Here is a 20,222-nt window from a genome sequence, read left to right as displayed (position 1 = left end):
TCTCCCACTCTTGTCCCCCAAGTAAACACACAGAGGCTTCATTAATTAAAACTGCTTGGCCATTAGCTCAGGCCTACCACTGACTAGCTCTTACACTTACACTCAGACCATTTCTGTTAATCTATATGTTGCCACATGTTCCGTGGCTTTACATGTGTACCATTACATGCTGCTTCCTGGATGGTGGGCTGGTGTCTCTCCCTGCTTTCTTCCTGACTCTCTCTTTGAATTTCCCATCTGTGTCTAAGCTGCCTTACCATAGGCCAAATGGCTTTATTTATCAACCAATCAGAACAACACATATTCACAGCGTACAGAAAGACATTCACCCATCACCTGGGGACCCAGAGGGACTCAGGTTTCTTTGTAAATTGGTAGACACAAAACACAGGCAGACATTTCAATTTTAAATAAACTTCTCAAATGAAATTTGGATGCTCAGAAATTTTATAACTACTCTTTTATTCTTTTATGCATTTATTCAAATCCATTAAGAAAAGACAATGGTCTAGTACTTTGATATTGGCGTATAGCACATTTTTCCCCCATCTCAAAGTACCTTCCTTTGACTCTCATAAAAATTCTGTGAAATAAGCTGAACTCACATCTGTGTTTTGTAGATAAGCAAAGGAGTTTAGGAGGCATAGATTGCATACACAAGGTCACAAAGCTGCTCAGTATTACTCAGCTAAATCTTGCACATCCCATTTTAAGATCCCCAACCTCTCCTCTCATACACTTAAAACTTATTATGAAATCAGCCATGTTGTTCTTTAAAGAAGATAAATATCCTCACTATCCTTAGAAACTTTCTCAATGTTATCTTAGTGACCTTTCTTATAACAACAAAAATTTGTTGCTGTCATAGTAATCCCAGAGTTTTCACTGTATTCTAACATGCCTAGATGGTCATGTGGTGCCAGCTTTTCATCCAGGAAATACCTTTTGCTTTAACTCACAATACCAGAAAAGAAGGTGCTGCATTCTCCTATGTTTTCTCTGAATAAGCCTTTCCTGAATCTTCATAGGACTGAGTGGTGTTTTCAAGGAAAAGGGGGAAGTATATTAAATTCCCCCTCAAAAGACACTCAGGTGACATCTGTGAGAAGATGCCTTAACCCAGCAGTTCTCAAACTTCCTAACACCACAACCCTTTAATATAGTTCCTTATGTTGTGGTGACCCCTAATCATGAAATTATTTTCATTGCTACTTCATAATTGTAATTTTTCTACTGTTATGAATCATAATGTAAATATCTGTTTTCTGATGGTCTTAGGTGACCCCTGTGAAAGGGTCATTCTACCCTTAAAGCAGTCATGACCCATAGGCTGAGAACTGCTGCTTTAACCAAAAAACAAAACAAAACAAAACAAAAAAACTAAAATAAGCACAGGTTGGGCTTAATGGGCAGAGAATCCGGTTATTTGGTGTGAGCATGTGGTATCTTCTTCAAAACTCTAATCAGTTCTCTAATTCTCTCTAAATCACTAGATCACTGCAAAGCAATGGAAGAGCTATGACGTTCTCCAAAAGAATCCATGCTGTATTCCACAATGACAGTTTTACTACATGACAAGTCACAATCTTTCATCACCTATACATGATCCAGTAACAAAGACAAAGAAGCGCCAGGAATACAGGTGAAGTTGTAGTTTGTCTTCCAACTATGAACAAAAAAATTAAGCAATAGTTTGGGAATGCTTTGGATGACAGTCTTACATGATAATGCTGACAATGTTTTTCTTTTGACAGAAAAATCTGGTATTCATTCGTGTGCTGGGATTTCAGTGAGATAGAAACACTTGCACACACTTGTATATTAGTAACTTTTATGCAAGTCAAAGGCCCCATTTTATTGACTGCCTTAGTTCATGCATTTTAAGCTATAATATATAAGCAGTGAATGTTCTAACTTTCTCAAATGCTCTGGGTTGAAATTTGACCTAAAGCATTCAAGGATATTTCATACAGGTTTTACAATCCCCCACTGAAGTTCACAGCCTTGAAGGTACATGGGTTTCCTTTTGAGCAAGAGGACAGAGCTCACTAAATTGGATAAAGTAATTTCTTGTTGCTCCAGGCCACTAGCACTTACAACTCAATTCCTCAGAACTTTGGCTGTCTTTAACCTGTAGTGATTCATCCCCTCTTCAGTGATTTATAAATTTATAATATAACCATTCTTACAAATGAAATTATTTTACACATTTAGGTTAATTTCTGAGCTCTTATTTCTGATTTATCAGTGTCTAGCTTATATTCTGTAACCAAAATGTTTTCATGTTGGCTCTTTTAATGTAAAATACAGTGTCTGAGTATTTGAATGTGGACTTGTCCTTGTAAAAGACACCTTCCCCTTTAGCTTCCCATGAACTGGCCCTGGTTTTGCTCTCTGGGCAATTTTATATATTTGTTATTGCCCCTTCTTGTGCTAGGTACCCCTCACGCTGCTGTTATTGCTTTATGTTCCTTAGTTCTTATTGCATATAGCTTTCCTAGGCAGTCTTTATGTTTTAGATATTGTCATGTCTTTCACATTTCCTTGTTTAGCCACAGATTTATTGTTTTTATCACTTAGAACCTTAAATCCTCAGTGTGTCTGAGTACTTTTTTTTTTCTTACTCAGGAATTTATTTAGTTTGTTAGGTCATTAGTTACACTGCTGGGGTTTGGGACTTGGGACTCACTCATGGTAATCAAGCTCTGTGCCACACAGTTGTGTCTGAGACTCAAGCACATATTTTTGTAACCTTCACTATTCTCCACCTTCAGGACTTTATAACTACCACAGACTGAAGTGCTGTACTATTGAACAATATGTATGTACTTCTCCCTTCTCTCAGCCTCTGGTAAACTTCAATCTACTTTTTGTCTCTATGAATTTGATTTGGTATCTAGGTGTCTCATATGAGTGAACTCATGCAATATTTATGATATTGTATTTTTTTACTTTGTTTAGTAGAATGCTTTCATGATTAATCATTGCTGTCACATGTATCATCAAAATCTCACTCTTGTTTAGGCCTGAAGAATGCTCCTATGTCCATAGATATCACATTTTGTGTAATCATTCATCTCTTCATGGGCATTCAGGTAGTTTCCACTTTTTAGCTCCTGCTGCTATTAATATCAAAATGCCCATATTTATATCTCTATGTTCAATGTCATGACTATATCCCTCCAAATAGACTTGCTAGATCCTTGAATAATTCTGTTTAAGTTTTAAGGAAATGTCCCACTATTTTCCATTCAAATGATACAATTTTATATTTCCACTGGTGTAGCATAGGCCTTCCAGTTTCTTCACATTCTTGTCAATTATTCTTTCTGTTCTGCCAAAATAACAGGCTAATGGATTTACTTTAGTTATGTTACATGGTTTTGAAATTTTGGCTAGTGACCTTGACTGTCACTCTAAATGCTTATTGATATCAGTATATGTTCTTTGGAAAAATCAAGTTTTCTGCCTATTTTTGAGTAAGTTGCTTTTATGTTGCTGACTTTTATGGACTTTATGTAGTGCAGATATGAATCTCTTCATGGATTATGATTTACATGAAGTTTCTCCACGCTCTGTGAATTGTCTTTTCACCATTACTTGTGCTCTTTTTATAGAGAATTTTCATTTCCAGTTCAGCCAATTTTTCTTTTGTTGCCAATTAATTTGGTGTCACATTCAAGAAATCATTGCTAAATTCAATTTCATGAAGTTTTTTTTGTATTTTCTTTACCCATTTTCTAGTTTTTGCTCATTTATGTGTCTTTCAGTTAATTTCTACATATCTATTATAGGGTCTTATTTCCTTCTTTCGCATGTGGATGGTCTGTACACTCAGCCCTCCCCCACACCTTTCAGGAATTTTTGTGTGTAGATTTATAAGATATATTGTTTATAAGACTTCTCTCTTACTAACTTTACTTAGTTTTGGTATCAGGGCAATTATAGCCTCATAAAAATGAGTTGAGACATGCGCTCTCTTTTTGCTTTCTGGGAAAAATCGTGTCAACCTAATTCTTTTTCCAGTGCTGGTGACACCAAGTTTGGTGGTTTCCTTGGAATAGCTTGTCATTTATGATGCTTTTTAGCAGTAGTTCCAGGGCTATTCAGGATTACCTTATTATAATAATATAAAATTATATTATTATACGGATTATATAGTTTACTTTGTCAGTGCATGCACTTTTTATTGATACGAGAAAACTACATCTCAATAAATGTTTCGTGGCTTTTGCATCCACACAAGTCCTCATATAAGAAAGTAAATAGAAAATATTACACCAAAGTCCCCATGGGCAGCATGCACTTGGTGAGTGGAGAATTAGGGTCATTTGAGCAACTTCCAGCATTGATGAATTTATTGACTTTAGTTATATGAATGGAAAAATAGAATTTGATAGGCTAAGATATATATCTTCTTTATACATAGGAATACCAATCAAGAATAGTGATGAACCATCTGCTCTATGATTCTGTTTTTTAAAGATTTCTTTTTATTTATGTGTATGTATGTGTGTTTGTATGTTTGTATGTGCACCATGTGAGTGAGGGCACCAATGAAGCCAGAAGATGGTGTGGGATCTACTAGAGTTGGAATTACCTGGGACCCACCCTATTTGGGTGCTGGTAACTGAATCAGGGACCTCTGGAAGAGCAACGTGTGTTCTTAATGTCATCTCTTCAGCACCAGTCCCTGCCGTGATTCTCTTTTGACATGGAAGTTACTGCACTGAGAGAACTATGTGAACAGACAAGTCAAGGGGAATGATAAGTATCTACTGTTCACTAGGAAACTGTCTTAAGTTATTGAGTAAAATAGTGTACTAAGAGATAAAAGTTGCTGTTTTATAATCTTCTATTCAGTTATAGGATCAGATACCACAACTTAGGGATAGCTGAGAATGGAGAAGGGTGACTCCCTCAACTTCAAGATTAAAGTCTCATGGTTGGTTTTGTGAATGTCTTTCGGTGTAAAGTGAGTATTTCCAATAATACCAATACCTTCAAAGGCTTGGAAGAAGGTTAGACAGGGAGTAGGGTTGGGGTTGCAGTTGGACCACAATGTATCCTTCCAAGATTTACCACAAACATCACAAAAAAACATGCGGTCTTTTGCTCCCCAGAGGCCCTGTGCACATAACCAGTTAGTTTCCTTAACTAGCAAGCCCAGTCTTGACATTTCATTGAGCCAGCCAGGTTTTGTCCAGGTCAGGGAAGGCAGGCAGTCAAGGCAGACTGGTGCAGGTATGAATGAAATAACAGGTCAACTGACCTGGAGTTTCCTAGTCGAGGGTATCAAAGCGATTGTGAATTGGTCCTAGAGTCCATCTTCTCCTAAAAGCCAAATTCTTAATCGAAGCAATCACCTTAAGATGTGTCTTCAGTGTCTGCCCTACAGAGCTTCCTTCCAGGAAAGGCACAGCATCCCCAGGGACACTTTCACTTGAATTGCTGCCGCCATCCAAAGCAGAAGGTAACTCCTTTGGCTTAAGGGACCATTGCTGATGAAAGGACATGACCGAGCAGAGGTTACAAAAGGTGATTCTGGATTCTTGCACCTCCTGACCTTTCATTGGGCCAGCCAGCTGCAGGGCACCAAATATCTCCTGGGAAGTTATTTCGCTTGCGGATTCTCAGGGCCAGTCAGTTGAATCCGAATCTGCATTTCAATTCATAGACTCATTAAAGTTTGCGAAGCACAGGACCAAGGGATGGCAAAGAGGCTCCTAGCTAGCGTCCTGATGTAGCGGCTCCGCAAAGGTCCTACACAAGATTTGGGCAAACTGGGATGCACGAGGAAGGGACATGCAGGAGCAGCCCGCAGGGGGATGGTAGAAGGAAAGTGTAATCCGATTGGCTGCTTTCTCCAGCTCCGGCGTGCAGACACTCCCTCCACACTCCCCCCTTTCTCCCCCCTCAATTGCTACAGCTTTCTTACAGCCGGCTGCCCCGAAAACCCGGAGCAGCTGAGTAGTCTCAGCGGACAGTCCTCCTAGGGGCGAAACCAGGCGGCTTGGGCATGCTCAGTTGCTGGGAGAGGTTTGGGAGGAGAGTAGAAAGCTTTGGCTCTGCCCCCACCCCCTCCGCTAGCCCCCGCCCCCCTTGCCCCTACCCAGCCGTAGTAGTTCCCCAGCGTGCGCCCGGGGAGAGCAGGAACATGGCGCTCGGAGCGATATAGCAGATGTAGCAGCAGAGGAGAAGCAGATGAGGCACCGCGGCTTCGCTGCTGACAGCCAGCTACCAGGTAGGCAGGCGCACGGGGCAGGTCGGCTTGCATGGGTAGCGGCTCCAGAAGTGGCGCTTGCCAAGATGCGCACGGCTGCTACGCCGGGCATCTGGCTTTGCCCAGAGAGGATGCGAAAGGAGACCTCTATGACAGCACAATTGATTGTGCATCTCCTAGGAGATGCCAAAGGCTAGGGTCCTCTGAAGATGGGCAAGGGATCCGGGGTCCGCCCACTCCCCAACCCCCAACCCATGCAATATCATCCAGCCTGGGCTCTTCACCGGTCAAATAAAGGATAGTGCTTTTATGCTGGGATGGAGGGCGTAGGAGATCACCCCGGATGCCATCTCTAGGAGTCTGCTGGTACCCCGAAAGGCTAGCAAGCCCGGCACCAGTTCTTTGTGTATGTACTCGCGCACGCCCTGCCGATGGTACTACAGTGCCTGCTGCTCCCAGGGGGTAATGGATGCATTGCCAGGGCAGGGTTCCCATATGGTTTTTGTCTTTTAGCAGGTGTGGACCACAAGATGCAATAGCGGAACCTTTATGGGACTGTGTTTTCCTTTGTTATTTGTCTCTGTCTGCTCGCTTGGTGGGTAGCAATGGATTGGGAAAGAACTTCTGCAGGTGAGCACCGGTAGGCAGAATGAGGAAGAGAACCTCACTTCCAAACTGGTTAGAATTGTGTGCAATGTCAACCTCCTAGAGGATAAACTTAAAAAGTCTCGAGACTGTCGGTGTCCAGTTTGGAGCACAAGTGTGAGCATCCTTTTTTGAAACCGTGTGTATCAGGAGCTTTCCGTTGGGATAGGGTAGAAGTTAATTTGCCAGCGTTCACATCTCAGTTAAGGGAACCCTAGCCTTCCTTGTACAGGGCTATGTGAGGAGGTCTTTTAAATAAAGAAAAAAAAGAAGCCAGAAGAAAGTGTCATGGTCAATAGTTGATAACAGCTTGGAAAACTGAATATACTTCTGGAGAAATGGAGAGACCTGGCCACAGAGTCTTTCTTCACAAAATATCAGAGATCCTCTAGTGGGATTTGGTGACATGTGGCAACTTCTTTAACTTGAGTCCAGATGGACAAGGTACTCCTTGCAGAAGCCCCTCCCACACCAGCCTTCTTGAAGTTGACATTCTACAACAACAGCTGTGACACCTTACATTTGTATCTGTTATGATCAGTAGCATGGCCCACTGGGAGGGAGGAAAGGTAAATTTAGAACATGCCTTATTTCTTGTTTTATCATTTAAGGCTGTGCATCTGTCTGTGACAATGAAGTTTAGATACTTTCCTCTGTGCTTACACTCTCTATTCTTATGATCTTGTTAGGTAGCAAATGAGTCAGTATCATGGAAATGAAACAGAGACTGCAAGAGGGAAATGCATTTAAGTAAATTAAAGCTGCAAATGTCCAATCTGATAAGACCTTGACTTTGAATATACACGTGCAAAGCAGAACTTCTAATGAAAGCAGAAGTTGATGGCGAGTTCATTAATACTTGTATTAGAACAAACTGTGTTCCTCTGTGAACAACAGATTGATTGTACCATCGTCGCAGGTTATCCCTTAATTAAAAAAAAATGTGAGTTTCGATTATAGGCATTGAAAACCAGGTTATCAATGCTTCTTCTACATCCTCAGAGTTTGCTGTATTGGATAGGTACGAGAGGCAGGTGTTCGGGGATACAGTGTCATCTTGGTGATGAGATAAAGCTAAATTTGAACTCTAGTTCTTCTGTATTTAGCTCTGTGATTTTTGTGCAAGCTATTTAATTTCTTCATCAGCAATACAGGCCTGTGAGTAGCAAAGCCCATGTAAATGGGTAAACATGGGCATTGCTAACAATATGAAGCACCTGGACATGGTGGCCATCCTTTTTGAAAAGGAAATGTATGTGTTTGGAACCCATATTATATGCGTTGATTATACAAGTCAGATTAAGACACATGCTTTCACTTAAGTGTTCCAAATTGGTTTGTTTCTTAGCATTGACATAACCATTCACCCCAAACTTGGTAGCTTAAAGCAATAGGAATTTATTGTATTACAGATTGGGGCATTTTAGGTCCAACACCATGGTGTTAGCAGAGTGACCTTCAGGTGCTATTAGAAAGGGTGCATGCTCCCCAACTCAGGCTCTCACAGTCTCAGGCATTCTGCCTCTAACTTCATCTTGTATGGCCTCTTCTCTGTGTCTATTCATTTGTCAAGATTTCAGTCTTCATATAAGGAATTCCTAAATTCCTCTGGAATTTAGAGCTTACTCTAGTTATGTCTTAATTCAATTACATCTGCAAAAATCTAACTTCCGAATTAGGTCACATGGACAGGTTCTGGGTTGCCATGAATTTGGGGGAGACAGAATTTAACTCAGTTTACTAACCTTCCTTATAATGTTGATAGCATCAATACTGTGCCAGAAAGTTTCAGAATATAAAGAATGATTTGAGTTCAGAAAACACTTCAAAGGATATTTAATCCAACTAATTTATCATAGTTTTGTATTCCCAAGTATAATAGTGAAGAGCAGGATCATAGACACCTTGCTTATGTGTCACACGGAAACTGAAACAAAGTGGGACTTAGGTCTTCTATAGATGCCCCCAAGTGATTTGATATAGCCTTCTCCCCTTTGGCTGTACGAACAAGACAATATAGAACAGCAAAAAGAACAGCAAAAATGAATAAATAAACAAATAAAATGCTACATAACTTTTCTTTTTAAAATATTTTCAATTTTTAGAAAAATATTTTTATTAGTTCTTTGAGAATTTCATACATGCATAAAATGTATGTTGGTAATATTTACTCCCCACTCCCCTCCCTAAATCTTCCCAGGTTCGTCCTCCTTCCCCTCCTGAATTTGTGTCATATATATATATATATATATATATATATATATATATATATATCTCCCACTGAGTCCAATTTATGCTGCTTCTACACTCATTGGTGCAGAGCAATCTGATGGAGGCTGGTTAACCTTGTAAAACAGTTTGTATGTATGTATGTATGTATGTATGTATGTATGTATTTGTTTATTGTGTGTCTATGTATGTGTATCACATGTGAAGAGGTCAGAGGCCGACTAGCAAGAATTAATTTTCTCCTATCATGTGTGTCCCAAGGATTGAATTCTGATCATTAGACCCATTGGCAAGCACCTTTACCCCCTGAGTTATCTCAGTTGTCCATAGATTTCTTTTTTTCTTCTATCTTTTTCTTTATTTCTTTCTTGTGGGGTTGACTTAGATTTTTAAAAATATTTTTATTGGTTTTTTGAGAATTTCATACAATGTATTTTTATTATCATAACTTCTCCCTGAGTCCCTCCCAGATCCATCCCACTTTTGGTCCGTTTTTTTTTAAAACCCATGGGGTCCAATTTATGCTGCCTATATATTATTCAGTGTGTTGCTATCTTCTGGAGAGCTTTGGAGCTACTAGACATCACACCATTTAAGAAAAATACTTCTCCTTCTCTCAGCAATTGAGAGGTACCAATATCTTTTCAGATGGGTGCGGGATTCTGTACCTATTTCCCTGATTCATGCTGGGATTTTGTTGGGCTTGAACTTTTGCAGGTCTTGTTCTTATTGTTACAACTGCTGAAGTTCATAGGTGTAACTTTCCTTTTTTGACTGGAAAAGGCTGTTTCCTTGTCATTCACAGGCTCTTTCTCCTCCCTCTTCTTCAGTCATCACTGAGTTTTGGTAAGAAGAAGTGTGATATTGGGATAGGGGGTAGCAAGGCAGAAAAGAGAGAATGTGAGAAGAAATAGCTAGCATAAAAAACTTTCTGGCAAAGTCACATTAAAACTTATTACTTACTAAATCATACACACACACACACACACACACACACACACACACACACTGGACTTACCTTATAACAGGATAATAATGCCCTTACTAGGCACCATAGGATAGCAAAAAGCCCTATACCAGGATTATCTCTATTAGATTTGTTGACCAGTGATGTCCCATAGATGCCCAAATATCACAGCTTTTCTTATTTTGGTAAATTATTCAGAGTCTATGAAGATGATTTAGGCAGAATAGCAGGAGTCACCTTTGATACCTCAATTTCTTTTGCCCTGAACACCCCAAAGTGCCACATAGACTTTTACTTTAAGCTTTGACATCTTTTTCTCAAACAGACATTGCTGTCTCTGATGTCACTATGAAACTCCAAATCATATTCTCTTCCCTAGATCATGAATATAATTCCTAACAAGACTCACTCTGGTTTCTTGGTTGTCCCCCACCCCATTACAGAAGATAAGATCAGATCAGTTCCTTGCATAAAATGCTACCCAGACACCTGTTACAGTTTCCAGAAATGCTAGTACTGTATCATACTTGTCCAGCCTCACTCATTATGGGCATCATGCTGCTGTCACAATGACCTGCTGTCATGAACATCCAAAACACTTTTGTTTTTTCCAGTCCAAAACCTACTTGACCTCTTCCTCATCAACCCAGCTCTCCCAATACATTTTTGTCTTTACTAATACTTTATATCATAATTTATATTATGTTACTTATATGGTCTTTTAATGCCTACAAGCTTTGCCATGTTAAGTTTGTGTCTTGTATGCAGAAGTTACTGAATCTGTGTCTGATGAATGAGTGAAGGAAGGAACACTTTGCCTCATAGCATTTTTCTTTGCAAATTTGAAGACATTATTTTTTTTTCAGAAACTGTTTTTCTTACTAGCATGAAAAGAACAATTTAGAACCTCATTCTAACTTCAAAAGAGGAGTATTCTTGGCTTTAACAAATGCATCTTCTAAGAATCAGTTTTGCTAGCAGTTAACTGGATTAGAGTATTTTTCTGGCAACTGAGACTTTTGTAAAAAAGTACATCAATACATGTTCTGCAAATATGTGTTTCATAGGTCTGATCCTCATGCTCAGTCTCAGAAAACAGAAAACTAGATCTTTAGCCTTCTAGAATCTAATAAGTAATCATATTATATGACAATAATTCAATTAATTACTGAGGTTGGATTGTGAGCCAGGCTTTCTTAAGACTCTCCTCATAATCTTCACTGGGGTTATCTAATCCTTCCAAGAATACAGAACACTGCATATCTCATGAGCACAATGAAGATTTGATAAACGAGTCATTAAGGACTCTTTAACGATAAGAAACTTATGCTTAACAAACAAGGAGATTTGTTCCTTTACAGAGGAACATGCAATTTCTGAACTCATCCACATGAGCTCTGTTTTTTCCTTTAAACCACTCGGGCCATTGTTGTGATTAATATAAGAGAAAAACTGATTTTTATTTAGGGCATATTCCCGTCAAAAATCTTTATATATGCTTTTGTTGTTTAGTTTGTCTTATTGGATTCAAGGGATGACTGTACATCTTATTAAATTTAATTATTTAAATTATTTAAATTATTTAATTCAAGGGATGATTCTTTGGTTGGGAAAGACTGTATACTTGAAGGAAGCCAGCACAGTTCAGTGTAAGAATCCACCGTATACTTTTGTTATCTAGAGTAGCTGTAGAGTCATATCCTTTAAAAAATCTCCTTAAAAGTTTTTTATAAAATAATAAAATATCTAATTCATATTAGTAAAGTTTTCCATGCAAGTAGCCAAAACACTGAATGTGCCTTGATTTTTAGTTAAACATGACTGGCCTAGAGTTGAATAAATTGAATCTCTCAATTAGATCATTAGGATTTAGTAATGTGGTTGATTATAAAATTTATTTTCAAAAGTAAAAGGCTACCCCAAATGCCAGCATTTATTGACAAAAATATATCGGAAAGTAGTACTATTTATGAAACTGTGAGTATATAAATATTGAGACAAAATAGGAATCGTGCATAGATAGAGTACTTGGGAATAAAAAGGAATATTAAACACTTGCAGAAAGCTGTGAAGTTTTCCTCAAGATGCATAAAACTAAGAAACAAGGAAACAGAAAACCATACTTTATTCATGGTCAGAAACACAGACACACAAACATTACAAAACAGCTTTTGTCGTCCCCCCCCCACCAAATCTATTATACAGTTTTTGCAGGTGCCTTGGTAGAAAGCAACAAAATGGTTCTGAGTTAATAACTATATTGTAGCAGAAGACAATTAAATCAAAGGATGGCGTCCAGGGCTGGGGGATTGTGGTGGGTGATGAAGGTAGATAGATACGGAGACTAAAGGTAGGTGAGGGTACATAGAGGTTGTGTGTACTTATGGGTGGTTGAAAATGGTAAATTTTGCTTGGAAGTCATGGATAGTGTAGGTGTGTACATGCATGCAGCATGGAGGTGGAGATGGATGTGGTCGTTTTTCCTCTGTTTAAATAAAATTAAATCTAATCATCAAACTCAAGCATGATAGCAGCATAGTGCTACTGAAGGAATTCATAAATACATCACTTGGAGGGAATAGCCTGGACATAGGCTCAAACAAGTTTTAAAAGAAGAAAGAAGTGTTAAAAAAAATAGGAATGTGTGTCAAAAACTTCAAGGAAATAGACTATGTCTGAAGAAAACATTGATCTAAAAGCCACGGCTTACGTGACTCCAAAGTTAATTCCAACCATATCGAAAAAATGTATAAAGAAGTTGCAAAGCAAAGCTACAAAAAATACATAATTAACTTGAGGTGAAGGAGTTCTTAAATATAAAGAACTGGAAGAAATCACAAAACAAAGTATAGATTTGAGTATTATATGTTGTATGCAAATATATACATTCTTTAATGAAACTTAAATATATGGAGCATCGGTGATATCAGCCATGACAGTTAATGTGATGATATGCTAAACAGTTACTGCAAATTCTAAACCATCAACATCACCCTGTTGTCCAAATATCAAAGCAAATAGTTCAAAAGGAAGACATTAAAAAAAGTGGAAACACCTATTTCATCTTCTTACTATTAATAATATAAATACAAATAAAAGTGAGATGTGTATTAAATATTAAAATTAGTAAAAAGTAACAATACTGACAAGGAGGCATCGACAGAGCCATCCTCATTTCCTCATAGTAGGAAGGCTACATAAAGCCTTCTGAGAGATGAGTGTGAATCTGGTAAATGCTTTTTAAAAATTCGTATTGTTCGAAAGAAACTTTCTTTTTATTTTGTGTTTAGTCTTTGAGAAGGAAGTAAATGCTAGCAACATTTGAGTAAAAGGTTATTCATTATAATGCAATGAGATGGTTGGAAGGGGAGTGCTCAGGCAACTCGACCACATGCAACACATTGTGAATATGTGCTTTGTGACACTGAAAAACTCAAACACTGATGGAAAACAGAGAGGCAGTCTCTGGCAGGTAGAAACGTGACTTTTTTTCCTCTTTCAATTTCTTTCTGAGTATTTCAGAATCAGAAAACCCACGATTTTGCAAATGTGATGATGATACACATTCAGATTGTGATTATTCATGTTACAGCATCCATTGATTATCTGTTGTGTCAGGGATTCTGCCAGGTGTATCAGCAATGACTCTAAGTTTGCATGCAAATGAGAGAAATTACCTATCTCAAAAGGAATCTGTTAGAAGGATATCAGAGGTCTGAAAGAATTGGCAGGAGGGTCAGGCAAGATGCTCTGGGTTGGTAAAAGGCACTTTCTTTAAAAATAATACCATATCTAGGACCAGATTTGATCCTCTTGACCGCTAGAACCCACATGATAAATGGAGAGAACTAACTCCAGCAAGTTTTCACCTGACCTCCACATACACCAAGGCATATGTAACCCCCTACGCACAATAAGTACATAAATAAATAAATAAATATAAGTAAATGGAATTTAAATAAAAAAAAAAACTCTGAATTGCCAGAAATGTGGGAGGTAATTTCCCAAACCAAATGCACACAGAAAATGTCTTAGAAACAGAGAAGCACAGAATCAGCTTGAGAGTCTAGACAGCTGTATCAAGAACTTGATAGACAGGCTTTAGACAAGGCTTATTCGCTCAGGACGTGGCCACAGCCCATGGGTGACTATGCTTAATGGCTCACTGCCCTATTCCGTGCATAGTCTACCCACTGAACTCCAGAGAGGCAGGTGCTCTGACTGGCAGGCTCGTCATTGATTTTCCAAAACTGAATCAAACAAAACCAAAGACAGAACTAAAATGTCTGTCACCCCAGGAATAAGAGGCCTGTAGGACTGAATATCACCCTTCCTAATGACCATTTTCTGTGATGTAGTTTACTCAGTTCACCCACTGTGGTGTGCATATGGATGATGTACTGGAGGTTCCCTATAGCAGGGATAATTTGTGGTCCTCACATACAAATAGTTTTGGAGGGAAATTTCTATGCTCACGAGAGAGAAGATGTAGACAAAGGATAATCTGAAACAGTTTAGCAAAAGCAAAAGAATAGTTTGGGAATGGATTGGGCACCAACATAGCTCTAGGCATTTTTCAGGAGTACCTGACATTTAATATGTTGTATGATTCTTTCAATTTAACCCACTACAAATACTGGACACTCGGTTTAAATAACTTTGGTATAAAATTCTAAAAAATAACCATCAGATCAGTTTGTATTCTACTGAACTCCCCATCAAAAAAAATGAAAATTTCTGTAGTTATCCAGGAAATATAATGGTGCTAAAATTTTTATTTATTTTGTGTGTATGAATGTTTGTCTGAATGTATAGCATCCAGAAGAGGTAATCAAGTCCCCTTGTACTGGAGTTACAAATGGTTGTGGGCTGCCGTATGGGTGTTTTGAATTGAACCCAGGTCCTCTGGAAGAGCGGCCAGTACTCTTAGCCACTGACCTATTTTTTCCAGCCCCAACAATAGTGCTTTATAATTCTTTATAAACTTTTCCCTGAGAAAAGATGGTTTGAAAATAGCAGGAACAAAAATAAAGTAATTTTTTATTATTATATTACAAAAAAGACAGATAAAAAAAACTTGAAGCACCTCTGGTCACCACATGTAACATGTTGCTCTGCTCTTCATACTCTCTGACTCTGTTAGCGACCCTCTGCATCATCAAAGAGCCCATGTTCCACCTGGAGCCTATGCCCCCATTCATGGCCTTTCTCTCTGCATCTAGGACCTGGCTTCTAAGTTCTTAGGATTCCTAGTCATAATAGGGCTACATAAAAGCTTATCAGAGGGATAAGTGAACTTGGACATATAAGCATATGTCGTCATAAAGGTGTTAGGGACCAAAGGAGATGAAATGGATGAAGGCTGGTTCTTTGCTTTGTCTTTGAATTTAAACTTGGCTTCTAGCTTGTCACAAAGGCACACACATAATTTACTGCTCATGCAACAGCATATAAATTGTATGAAAACCAGACTATATTTCTGTGATTACAGATAACATACTGAAAAAGATGTAAACAATCAACAAAATATGTTCCCCATGCACATTAATTAATCATTATAAGAATATTATCAAATAAGTCATTCAAGGCCAAATGTGCTGCAGTTAGACATTATAGAGGAGCCAAACTGGTTTATTTGCATCCAAATTCCATAAATGCAGGGCAACAGCAACTCAGTAGATACTCAGAGCAGCTTTGCATGAAACTCAAAACATTTGGGGAACAAAGATTAACTCAATTAACAGATCTTTGTAAACTCCTCAATGTGCTCAAACCCTCAGGTTCAGCATTTCTGTGCCCTCAGATTTCTACATAAAAAGATAAAGTGAAGGCATCATTGCCCTGCTGTGCTCACTGTTATGATTAACTGCATGATCAAAATGAAAAATCAGTATCTTGTTGCTTTTATAAAAATGAGTTTTACTTACAATTAAAAAATGTTCTGTTGTGGGAAATTGTGTACTAGTTTGAAATGGAATTGACATTTTTCCCCATTGGCAATGAAAAGTACCTTGTTTTTTCTTCAAGGTACTGTACTATACCACCACTTCATATCCCTACCCTTCCAGTGTCTCATTCTTTAAATTAATCAAGAAGACTTCATGCAAGCAATATAGATTCTATGATCTATTCAATAGCAGATTTTGTGATGGAGAGGATTGAGGAAGGAAAAAAGAAGAAGCAAATAAATTTTTGTTCCAAATAAGACATCTGACAGACAACAATTATCAATTTCACTTGTCAGTTAAAATGTAGGGATTATACACAGTTTAGAAACTCTTTAGCTGTTCACTGGATATCACTTTGTGCGTTTGCTTCTAGTGATGATCATTTAAGTTAAAAGATTAGGGAAAGTGGCAACTCAGCTAACAGGTGAAAATCATTAGCTATAACAGCAGTCTGTCTCACACAAGGACTAACTTTTAACTTCATTGCATTTTACTGGTCCAGGAAGCAAACATCCTGGGAGAGAGAACTATCTAAAACAAAGATTCAATGTAGGAACAGTTACTACTTGAGTGTGCTTTAACCTGTAAAAATATGGACATTGGAGGAAGAGGGAGTTAAAGAAAAACATCTTATAGAAATAGTATGTAGAGCATTCCTTGTCCATGTAGTTTTTAGAACACTGTTATCCTAAAGGTTTTAGGTATATAGAAATAAATGCCAAATCAATTTCCAATTACATTTGGCTAGCTATTCATGCCTCAAGTGAACAGTACAGCTGTCCATACATTGTGGGCTCTATTCTTGTGGATTCCACTGCTACAGATCATAAGACATTTGAAAGACATTTGAAAAACTTTGCACCCTTACTGAACTTGTACAGCCAGTTTTCTTGTCATTTCCCCCAAAGTAATGCATTATAACAACTGTTAACATGTGCATTGTAGTAAGCATTACAGATTATCTAGAGATGATTTTCAGTATGTGGGAGATATGTGTGGGTTACGTGCAAATATTAAAGACAAGAATTTAGCATCTACATACTGTGTATGGCGTCCTAGAACCATCAGCTTGCTTAGCCTTTCCTAAATGTTTGAAAGGCAGTGGCAGCCTCCCTAGTGTGTCCACCTCCTCACTGTTCTGGTAGAGTCCCCGCTCCTTTCCTCTCACAACCCCACCACCATTCAGTCTCATCTGCTTGAAGGCTTTTACTTGCACATTTTTTCCCATTGTCATCTCATGTAGGTTTCGTGTTACGCTCCTCTCTGTTCTTTTCTTCATTTCTACAACCAAAATGAACATTCCAGCCACCAGATTACTATCTACTCATCGAGACTATCCCAAATTATTCCGTATGGCCTGGCTTACCCCAGACATTCACTACAGTCTGTTATTGGTCTACTGGACCTCTGTCTTGCACTGAAATGAAAATTCCAAAGTAGCTGTTTTGTGTGTCCACCTTTGCACCACACCATCCAGCTTTCTGTCTGGCAGGCCTTTTAATATGTATTGGTGGATATATTGCTATTTCATAAGCTAAAACATTTAATTTAAAATGGGCAAAAATGTGACCACAAGTTTAAAATTTTGCAGTAGAAGCTAGAAATAGCATACCTATTTCCTTTAAGAAAAAGCTCCATACTTATATTAAATCTCTACTTTTTATCAATGAAAGAAAAGTAAAGATTAATTACTGCCTTGCCTGTTTCTTAGAGCAAGTCAGAAATTCTACCATGAGATGTGGCAAGAACACAGAGATTTTAAACAGATTGTAAACAATGGGAGAGATGAAGCACATTATCTAAGAGTTGTGTTTTTAACAACAGAGAAAGTAACTGAATTTCTTAAAAATCATTAAGGATAATTACTTGATTACTAGATGTAGTATACCTACTGTTTTTGTTGTCCCAAGTCTAGGGGTGAATATACCTGGTTGTGGTATGTTTTCTATTTGAACAGCAACTGAGTTTTCTTTGGACAACTGAGATTTTATTCATGTCTCACCAGTTCGTTGGCAGTACTGTTTCCATAGCAATGAGCATCCTAGCAAATGAGGAGACACTAAGAAGGCTTGGAAAGGAAATGAATCAAACCAAGGGCTTCTCAGTCTGAGTTCAGGATCTCTTCAGTTCCAAATGGCCATGTTTTGGGAAATATTTCTGGAGATAGAAGATTCTAGAGTGGAGAACTAGGAATGTCTTGGAGCCATACTTTGAAGTCCTGAGTGCAGAGCATATGAGTCCTATCAGATATTAATGGTATTGTGATGTCAGTGTAGAGCACAGTGTTAAATTTCATTTTGCTTGACACACACAATGTGAAGTTTCTGAGAGAAATCTAGATTTCTGATTGTTGTTCACACACACACAGAGACAAAGAGACAGAGACAGACAGAAAAACAGAGACTGAGATTGAGAGAGAGGAGAGAGGAGAGAGAGAGGGGGAGAGAGAGAGAGAGAGAGAGAGAGAGAGAGAGAGAGAGAGAGAGAGAGAGAGAGAGAGAGAGAGAGAGAGAGAGATGCTGAGTAATTGGTAAGACTCACTGTATTTCTCCTGGCAACCATCTCCTGTTGCTGAGACGCACCTGTTGGCATGACAGACAGGTCAGAGTCTTTACTGTGTCATAGTCCAGCAGTTCTCAACCTGTGGGTCACAATTCTTTTGAGGATCAAATGACCCTTTCACAGGAGTCACATATCAGATATCCTGCATATCAGATATTTACATTACAATTCATGACAGTAGCAAAATTACAGTTAGGAAGTAACATCGAAGATAATTTTATGGTTGGGGGTCACCCCGACATGAGGAACTGTATTAACATGTCACAGCACCAGGAAGGCTGAGAACCACTGCTACAGTTACTGCCAGTCTTTTATCTAAAATTATATAATTTTCCTTTTTAAATCATCTTCTTGGTCCTCAAAGTGTTTGAAATTGTTACTTTTTGGTAAAAGGGGTTCCTCTATGTTTTGGGATCATGACTTCCTTAAATATTGTGACTTTTAATTCTTACTGAAAACACAGGCCATTTTACATAATAAATTTGTAAGATAAATTATATTTTTTAATAAATTTATTTATTTGTCTTACATCCTAGACTCAGTTTCCCCTCCCTCCTTTCCTCATAGTCCTTTTCCTCACCCTCCCACCTGTTCTTACCCCCAATACACTCCTTTTCCAATTCTGTTCAGAAAAGGGCACGTCTCCCATGACTATCTACAAAACATGGCATATCAAGTTTCAGTAAGACTAATCACCTCCCCCTTATTAAGGCTGGGCAAGGCAACCCAGTATGATAAATTGGGTCCCCAAAACCAGTAAAAGAGTTGGAGACAGCCTCTGTTCCCACTGCTAGGAGTCCTATAAGAGGACCAAGCTAACAACTATAACATACATGCAGAGTGCCAAGGTCAGTCCATGCAGGCTCCCGGGTTATTGGTTCAGTCTCTGTGAGCCCCTATGAGCACAGGTTAGTTGATTCTGTGAGTTTTCTTGTGATGTCCTTGACCATTCTGGCTCCTACAATCCTCCACCCATTCTGCAGGATTCCCCAAGTTCCACCCAGTGTTTGCCAGTGGGTCTGCGTCTGTTTCCATCAGTTTCTGGATGAAGCCTCTCTGATGACAATTAAGCTAACAGGCTAGGCACCAATCTATGAGTATATAAGACTGTCATTAAGCATCATTACATTGACTTTTTTTCCTCCAGTCATGTTTTGTTTTATCCTAAGTCTCTACATTATCCAGCTTGTGGGTCCTGGTGCTCCAGGCAGTGTCAGGGGTGGACTTAGTCTCCTAGATGGGTTTTAGGCTAGACTAGTTATTGGTTGGCCATTCACTCAATCTCCAGGCCATCCTTACCCTAGTATATAAAATAGTAGGACAGACTATAGGCCAAAAGTTATGTAGCTGGGTTGGTATCCCACTCCATCTATTTGAAATCTTGCCTGGTCACAGGAAATGGCCAGTTCAGGTTATGTATCTGCTATTGCTAGGAGTCTTAGCTGGGGTCATCTTTGTAGATTCCTGGAAGATTCTCTTGCACCAGATTTTTACCTTTCTAATAATCTCTTTCAGTACTCTCCTCCTATGCACCCCCCAACCTGATCACTTATGTTCCCATTCCTACCCACCATCCTTTCATGAAATGTATTCTATTTCCCCTTCCCTGGAAGATCTGAGTGTCTCCCATGATCCTTCCTTGTTACCT

At 38.6% G+C, this 20,222-nt stretch overlaps 1 protein-coding gene across 1 annotated transcript in view; it reads left to right on the top strand.

The window, feature by feature from the left end:
* Positions 1 to 6,427: 6,427 nt before the first annotated feature.
* Positions 6,428 to 20,222, top strand: part of Pak5 (p21 (RAC1) activated kinase 5) — a 286,737-nt gene continuing 272,942 nt past the window's right edge. The window contains exons 1-2 of the mRNA XM_059261501.1: positions 6,428 to 6,657; positions 6,740 to 6,853. The gene's annotated coding sequence lies outside the window, so the exon portion shown is untranslated. The remainder of the gene's footprint in view (positions 6,658 to 6,739; positions 6,854 to 20,222) is intronic.

This window comes from Peromyscus eremicus, chromosome 4 (genome assembly GCF_949786415.1).
Source record: "Peromyscus eremicus chromosome 4, PerEre_H2_v1, whole genome shotgun sequence".
Taxonomy (NCBI): Eukaryota; Metazoa; Chordata; class Mammalia; order Rodentia; family Cricetidae; genus Peromyscus; species Peromyscus eremicus.
This window is presented reverse-complemented; position numbering and strand designations above follow the sequence as displayed.